This window comes from Parus major, chromosome 2 (genome assembly GCF_001522545.3).
Source record: "Parus major isolate Abel chromosome 2, Parus_major1.1, whole genome shotgun sequence".
In the NCBI taxonomy this organism is placed as follows: Eukaryota; Metazoa; Chordata; class Aves; order Passeriformes; family Paridae; genus Parus; species Parus major.
Window position 1 is genome coordinate 105,600,113 of NC_031769.1, and position 8,957 is coordinate 105,609,069.

Consider the following 8,957-nt stretch of genomic DNA (forward strand, 5'->3'; position numbering starts at 1 on the left):
GCACTCTTTCCCTGAAGTTACCTTGTCTCAGGAAATACTCACATGCAACAAAACCAAGGCTTTGTTAAGCCGTCTCAGACCATCTCATCTTTAAGTCCCCCTTGTTTCCATTGTTGTGTCACACAGGAAAATCAAGCCAGAGCAGAGAGTATATAATGACTTCTTCAAATATTTTTAGGCTACTTCAGCTATCCTTTTGCATCCCTCTAAGGAAGAAGTGTGCAACAGTTTAAGTTGGAACCAGGCAAAATGAAGTTACAGTTAAACAGGACATGCAATGCCTTCTCAGAGATGACCTGTAACACTAGATCTACTACATTTCACAGCCTGACCTGCACAAATAAAAACCTGCATTTTCCAGGCATTAAAGGAATCTGATTTCCGCAGTTCTGTTCCTTAACGATAGAGCCCACCCTTTAAGAAATCACACTCCAGTGTCTAATTCATATATCCTGATTTTCTTTCCTGCTGCTGCATGTGAATGTTCCAACACAGAAGAGAGCTAAATAGGAACTGTGTCAATATGATTATAAGATCTTTTTTATTTCTTTGTTTTTGAGAAGACTGGGTTAGAATAGTGGTAAAGGAAAACAACCGTCTTAAATTAATTACTGTCATAATTTGAAAAATGCCCTTCCTTTTCCCAGTAATTAATTTCAGTTCAAGAATTCAAAAATCAGCTGCAGTGAAGTTTAATTCATGTCTGTAAGTGTACAAGAATGGAAAAACATGCAGCTTTTCATAGGCTTCTAGCAATACACAGAACTGCGTGTGTAAATTTCCAAAAAGCAAATTATAAAGGCTCACATAAAAGAGAAGCCAAAAAAACCCCATTGAATTAAGACTCTCCATTTGTTAGTGGTGCAGGAGTGGTATAGTATATATAGTAACAGATATCACTTTCACTTGCTCCATTATAATAGCATATATGAATGGGAAATATTAGGTATCTAGTGAAAATGTTACATGATGCAACTCAACAGCAATTTCATGATGGGACCCTCTTTACAACGGATAACATGGTTTCTGCATTTATATTTTTCAAATTTTCTACCAGTACAAAATCTTGCTACAGTAAATTAAACAGAAAAACAACAGTTTATGAAATATGACCTCCAAAAGACTAATTGCAGAAGAAATATTCATTCCCAGTCCAATAAATCCTTAATTTTAAATGTCAGCTGCAAAACATAAATCCCTTTAATAGATTTTAAACTCTAGTGACGAAGTTATAATTGTAGGGTCCAGCCCACTCAAAATCAGTCCAATGCACTCACTTTGCATTAGCCAGTCTTCTGGGTTTTGGGGTTTTATTTTTTGTTGTTGTATTTTAATCTCATCTCTGATCTTTTAGGAATTTTCCATTGCATTCCTGAGCCTGGTTCTGGATTACTTTTGGCTCAGATTAAATTGAATCTTGTTGCTATTCCTCAATAGACGTCTGGAGTGCAAAGTCTACTTGACCATAACTTTCTGTGTCGTTTACTGCAGGGTAGCATGCCCATAAAGACCCTCAAGTCATGTGAAATAAGAGCCTTGACCTCAAGACACAATAAAATTGGTTAGTTTAGTTGTAGCTCAGAAGGTCACTTTTTCTGGGACTGCCTCTGAGGGCTGTTTTAAACTAATTATTACCCTTGATTTTAACTTATCGTTTGTTAACAAAAGAAACAAAGGAAAAAAATACAACCCCCGGTTATAATTTCAACAGTTTGACTGGCATGTATTTAACATTATGGACGTATGAAAAGAGAAGGTCCCTACCTGAGGAGGAGCTTACAGTGTAAATTAGACAGAGAGCACTGTGAATAATAAAAGCAGGCAGAGGAGAGATTTGTATAAGACTGTGGGAATAGTGGGGAGGTGCATAAGAGAAATATGCAGAGTTGAGAAATATTCTACCAGTTGACACTAATCATGATACTTTTCTTCCTTGTTCTGTTTTCGTGTAAGTATGATAATAGTTTTGTTTTTTCTCTATTTGCTTGCTTGTCACTGAGCTATTCCACTGCAGAAGCTCTCCTTCTGATTTCTTTTTCTGTTTTAGATTCTAGTACAATAGGAAATATAGGTATATCTTTATTCATATTAGCCATGGAAAATAACACCGAAATCCGCCAAAATGTTATATATACTTCCCTAGGCAGATTTTCCACAGCAGTCTACTGAAAAGTATGATTCAGTATTAATAGAAAGCATAAATGAACTTGAAATTCTGGGCTTTTGACACTATAATCTCCAAAAAAACCTCTGACACATCTTTAGAGGTTTGTTTGTTTGTTTTTTGTAATAAGATGTTTCTAAACAAAAATGATGTTTGCTGTCAATTTATTTTTCCTTCTGCCTACTTGCATTAGACATACACAAATATGAAAAGAAAAAAAAAAAAAGCAAGCTGAACAGCTTCTTTCCACTGTGCTTTAACAAAGAGAATGTGATGCTACACAGGCTTTATTCTTTTTAAGTATTGAAAGTAAGATAATATCAGAAATAGGAATATCAAAAAAGGTGATGGATCAACCTGAGAAATTCAACTGCAATCAAACAGGAGGTCCAGATAGTGTTCATCCAAGAGCTCTGAAGGAACTGGAGACCAATGCAAGTGAGCTGCTAACAAAAATATGTAATTTATCATTAAAAACAGCTACCATACCAGAGGACAGGAGAGCGGCCGAGGGTGTACTTCTCTCTTAAAAGGGTGCTAATGATGATCCTGGGAATTATAAACCTGTCTTACTTTAGTATGAGGGAACTATTCAGAGAATCAGTAAAAATAATATGCTCAGGCACACAGATAAGAAGTAAAAACTGCAATGCTTCTGCCTACATTTGCTCAACCCTCCTAGAATGACAGGAAAGAGTTAATTACTAGTCAATAAAGTAGAACCAGAAGATACAACTAATTTAGTGTTTCAAACATCTAATGGTAAGGTTTCTAAAAAGAAAAACACAGCAGATCCAGAATTTCAATCCATCTATGTTGTAAGTACCGAATAAAAGAGGGAAATCAAACCCCAGTGTTTTAGAACTATTAGAGTTTTGTCCTCCGAAAGCACTTTTTAAACATTGTCAGAATACAACAATTTCCTAATGAGCTGGTTATATTAGAGGTGAAGTAACTTACCTATAATTGTAAAAGCAAGCTGTGTCAGAACCAGACTTCAGTTCAAGAGCACCCAAGTTCCAGAGTTGTATTTAGGTGACAAGAGAGCATCCCTTTCTCTAGGTACTGCAGAAGAATCAGTGGTCAGTTGAAGCAGAGAAAGAGGTTAACTCTGAATTGCCCCTGGGAGCAATAGTGGCAATAAAGATGGTTATGTTCAACTTATTCATTATAAAGTTTAGAAAGAAAAGCTTCTGATATAAAGAATGAAAAACTTGTTTTCACTGCAATGGCCACAGACTGCCTTATTTTTAAACCCAGTGCCCATTGTTCTAACAGGAAAATTCATGGGGGTACTTGTCCATTTATTAAGTTAACTGAATTTAGACAAAACTTGAAGAAATTCCAGAGCAAAACAGTGAACTAAGATAAAATGGTGACATGATGGCATGCAAAATTAAACAGACTAATGCCAAGGAGTGTATGCTGGAAAATATTTTCAAGAACTGATGGCTATTAATTAGCACAGGAAAATCTAAGCATCATTTACTGAAAATGCTATCCAGGATATTTCAGGAGCTTAGAAAACACACACAAGCAGAGAAGATATTCAGTATGAACGAAAAGATGGTTAAACAGAAAATATTACTATGCAGTCTCATGAGTAAAAACTGCATTTCCAGATATTCTGTTGTATTTTAGTTGGTGGGATATAAGCAAGACATGGCATACCAAGAAAACATACAGAGAAATGCGGTAAACATGACTAATGAAGCAAGGGAAAGCACCAAGAAGGCAGATTTAAAGGAAGAGAACACTTAATTTAGAAATAGAAAGGGGTAGAAGACTTTTTAAGTTTTAGGACCACATAAAATTCCAGTTGATTCAGAAGAGCTCAGGCGTTCCTGTCTGGTTTCTTGCTTTTTGCAAAAAATATGTGGGAAGCATATTTAATTGAATATATAGATGCTTTTATTTCATTAGAATGTGTAGTTAAATTGTGGGATTTATTGTTTCTGCATAGGATTGAGGAAAAGAGCTTTGGGGCAACGAGAGTGTAAAAATTAGAAAATGAAAACAAAAGGAAGTGAAAAGAGGAGGACTAACTCTTTGTCATGTCCTCCAGTTTCCTGAGACTCTTCAGCTGCCCCTCCACACAAAGAGCACATGGCCAGTGATATGCAGGTTTGGTTGAAAGGGCATCTCAGGTTTCAGAGGAAGACCTGAGAAACAGCCATTCCATGCAACATGGATTTCTCTCTAAAACCACTGCTTTTTCAGGCATAAATCCAAATAGCTGCTGCTACAGGTCTGCCTAGCTCCCACGGCTCCGTCTGAACAGCCTTTTTGGTCTGGGGTAAGGAACAGAATGAGGCAGGAGGAAAGAGTGGCCAAACTTGGAGCCTGACTCCCCTATGAAGCCTAGGACTATGCTGCTTGACATCCTTTCCAGCCCTGCCAGCCTCTCCACAAGCATGCAAACTGTACTCCCCTGAGAGTACAGAAAGCAGTGGGAACTCGATGTGATTCTCCTTGTGGAATTTCTCAGCACTTTTTTCTTCCTTGGGATTTTTCCCGAGAGATCGGAGTATTTAGCCCTTACTTAGCTTTATCAAAGTATTAGACATTTATTTGATTAAGTACAGCATCTGCAGCCACACTAGCTAGAATAAAAATTATAAGGGCTATCAATCCTCATACTTCAGGGCATAAGCTGATCACCAGCTGGGGTCGAAAAGAAATTTCCCTCTGTGGTATAGTATTGCAATTAGGTGCATTAGGAGGGGGTTATGCCTCCCTCAGTAGCCTCAGGCATTGGCCAGTGTGAGAGGCAGAGAGATACCCGGCTAGATGGACCACTGGTTTGCTCCAATATGGCAATTCCTTTGTTCTTAGGGCTGAATGTTTCTGCTGCCGAGCCGCCCTACTTTGTCATAATGTCAAAATCCAGCATTAATTATAATTCTGAAAATGAAGGAATATTCATGAATTATTATGTTGGCAATAACCGCGTGTAATGCAATAAAGACAAAAACAGTGTCTGCTGCAGAGTAAAAGGAAGTTGACAGCTTCAAGCACAAGGTGGTTTCTGTTTCCAGTTACCCTCCAGAACTCCTTGCACCCCAGAGTCAACACCTTTGAGAATAATGAAGTAATTACAATTTTATTTTACCATATTCTGACAACAGATTTGATTCAATAGTGTCTGCAGAGTTCAGACAAAGCAAAACACTCCAACAGTTTGACTATAAAATGCTGATAGTTTTTATGTGCTCAAATTTAATCTCCCAAATGGCATGATGGTCTTCTTGGTCAACTAATTTTAAATGAAATTTTCTTCTGTATTACTCTGCTTCCATCAGTGTTTTGATAGAAATTTTAAAAATTAAAAAATAAAATAAAATAAAGAAAAAAGAGATCAGATAGCTGCTTTATTCTTGTCATGTTCTTTTTCTAGAGCAACTCTCAGAGATGATTGCAAAAGTACATTAAAGGCATGCATTTTCCAAGTTAGTCAGTTGTCAAAGTGATCCTGAAGGTTGACAATCACATTTAAGACAAATATAGAAATCTAAAAGAAATGCTTACAAGCAATTCTGTATTCTGGGCAATGATTTGGTTTGAAAATGCATCCAGTTCAAGGGTTAAATGAAAGCAAAAGCAATCACTTCAACCATGTTTTTGAAGAAAATAAACCAGCTTGATGTAAGCTAAATGAAGGGGGTCTGTGACTTAAAAGGAATGGACAGATAGAGAAAAAGGTCAGAAGATTAAATTTTCCCTAAGGGAAAAGTCATTCTTTGGAATCATTAACCTCCTTCTAGGTCACTACTGAAAAAAACAGCAGGAAATCCTACTGCTCCTGGAAAGATGGGTGCATCGTATACCACCCACTGACCTAGCAACTCTATGGCAAACATAATTGTGCTTACAAATTCTCCTCCAGGCATGCTTGGTTTTACTATGCCCATTTTAAAGCAATATGATCTTTTAGCTGAACTCTGAAGTGTATCTATAAAGACAATATTCCAGGGGCTTGGGATGTTAAAAAGAAGGCTCATTTGCTTGAATATCTTTTTTTTTTTTTTTTTTTTTTTTTTTTTTTTTTAACTGAGAGGAATCTAGATGCAGAGTTTTTGAATTTGAAAGTTGGTCAGTGACATGTTTTAACCATTAACTATTTGTCTTTAGGACTGAAATTAATCATGGTCATTATTGTGATGCATTTTAGTGATTTTCTACACCCTAAAGCACATTGCTGGGATCAACTATATGTTTCAAAGTATCTTTTTGTCTCAAAGAACCTGCATCAGAATGTGTTTTCAAGGTTTCACTGTCTGCTTATTCTGCCAGTTCCTAGAGAAGTCAGAGACTAAACAGTACACCAAAGAGGAGAATTGGGGTCTCATATAAGTCTTCTAGAAGGCATTTGGAAGATGTTCTGTAGCATTTATCAGACAATACACAGATGAACAGTCTGACCAGTATCAATGGAAACATGTCTTTTGTCATGATCAAGCCCCAGAATAAGCAAGGGAAACTACCTCTGGTCAATTTCTACCACAATACCATGTGGAAACATCTTCATTGAAAAGTCATCTCTCTTACTTCCCCTCTTGTAACAGAAATAGAGCTCTTAATCAACATAAATGCAAATTCATATTTGCTTTTGATGGAAGCTCCAAATCCATCAAGAATTGGCAAGGCAGGGGGATGTCTGTAGCTCTGCAAAGTCCCTTGTCTACTTAGAGACTATACACAAAGCCTGTATTGTACTTTGGAGTCAAGGACTTAATCTTAAGAATGTGTATTACTGGAAAATATTCTGCCGACTGTCTTAAAATCTTTTGTCTCTGTTTTTTTCCTGACAGAAAGGTGTCTTCAAAAAATAATTTTAATATGGAGAAAAGACTTTGGCAACTTAGAAGGATATTACACTGAAAAACTGAAAATTTTGGATCATCTACAAAGATCTCTACAATCTCAGGCCTGCTGGATGAACACTGAGCAATACTTTTCCTTAATTTGATGTTGTCTTTTTCCATTCCATTTACATATATGAAGTGAAAAAAGAAAAATACACAGAAACAATCACAACCAATTGACTGTCCTGGAAGCAGAAGGTGTCTTGATTAGCTTAAATTTATGAAATTGTGCATTTCATAAAATGCTACTTTTCACATGTAAGCAATATCTTTGAAGATTTCAGAAGACAATGACATTACCCCTGGAGAATAAAGGCATTGAAAGAAGTAGCTAAGAGAAAGACAAATAAAGCATAGTCTGTGGAAATTAGCAAAGCCTCAAATAGGACAGAATCACACAGAGTTCACATTCTTCATTAAAACCATGATTTTTACTCATGTTCGCACGACTGAATAGCCAACAAGCAAAAATCTCTTCCTGAATGTTAGCAGCTCAATTACCTAATGTGAACGAGGTACAGGCGTAAGAATTTCCTGATATGTGCATGGCAAGAAAAAGAATCGTATGGCTCACTTGTTTTCTAGCCAAAATGCATTTTTCAGAGGCAGGAAATCAAAAGCACATCACAAACCTTGCGAGGAGACTACACACATTCACTCTGCCGATATTAGTGTCTGTCAGGAGGCTGTCAGGCTCCGGGAGTCACAGCTCCCTAAAGCAGTGCTTCCCCAGTGTCTCCTCCCCAAAAGTGTGGGTTTGGATCATACTTTGCTACGAAATAGGGAGGAAATATCAGTGTTACAGCTGCTTAGACAACTCCCCAAATTCAATACAAACGGTGCTCTGAAACAAAGCGACCAAGGAATATTGCAGCAGAGCCCTAAGCTGAGCAGCAAGATGCAAGATTTATTATGACACAGTGCAGGGGATATCTGAAATGAAAGTCAAAGCATTAACGTGTCTTTGCCTCCTCTCCCTCTCCCTGTCTTCTTTTTTCTTTGTGATTCACACACACACATAGATATATATATAAATATATGTATAATTGCTTATTTTCTCAAGTGCCATGGCATATAAAATTATTGCAAATTTTAGGAGGTGAGAATTTCCTGAGATCTTTTCTACTTGTTTTTCCTGTGTTTCAGCGTTCTCTACCCACAGGACACTGAAATGCTGAAATTTCAGCAGTTCATATGTTTGCCTGCCCACCTCTTTAATAAAAGGGTTGTGTTTCTTTTCTGTCAACACCTATTCTTTAGCACACATCTCTGTTATCATCCAGGAAAATGTTGGCATAGCCTTTTGGGGGGGTTTGTTGTTTTTTTTCTTCTTTTGAATTCACTTCTATGGCTGGACTTTTCCTTTTAAGTCCCCTTAATTTCTGTCATCAGCTTCAACCCCAAAGTTCTCACTTTCGCAAGACAATAAGCTATTTTCACACATGTAAAAAGCTCTGTAAAGTGGAATCACAGATGTCACATTTACATGTTTATGTTTTCTGTTTCTTTTTTTTTTTTTTCCCGTCTGCCGCTCAGTTCAGCTCTCCAAGTCCAAGATATTTCAGTGGAGCTGAGAGACTCTCTCAGTTCTTCTGCCCAGAGATCTAGCTTTACATAATAAGCAGGTATCTCAAGCTACGTGGCAGCTTCGGTTCCAAGGATAAAAGGAACTGCTGTAAAATCCAACAATGACCCCGTGCACAAACACTCACAGGCTCTCACACACGTGACCCGTAAACCAGTGCAGTTAATTTTCCATACGGTCCTGTCCCTTTCTGTGTGGAAAATAAAAAAAAAGAAGAAAGAAAGAAGAAAAAAAAAATGCTGTGAAAGGTGAGTTTTTGAAGAAGAAATTCCTCTGAGGCTCCTCTTGCTGAGATTCCCTGCTAGGATTGCAGTGGGCAAGAGAAGACCTGCTTTTGGCTCAG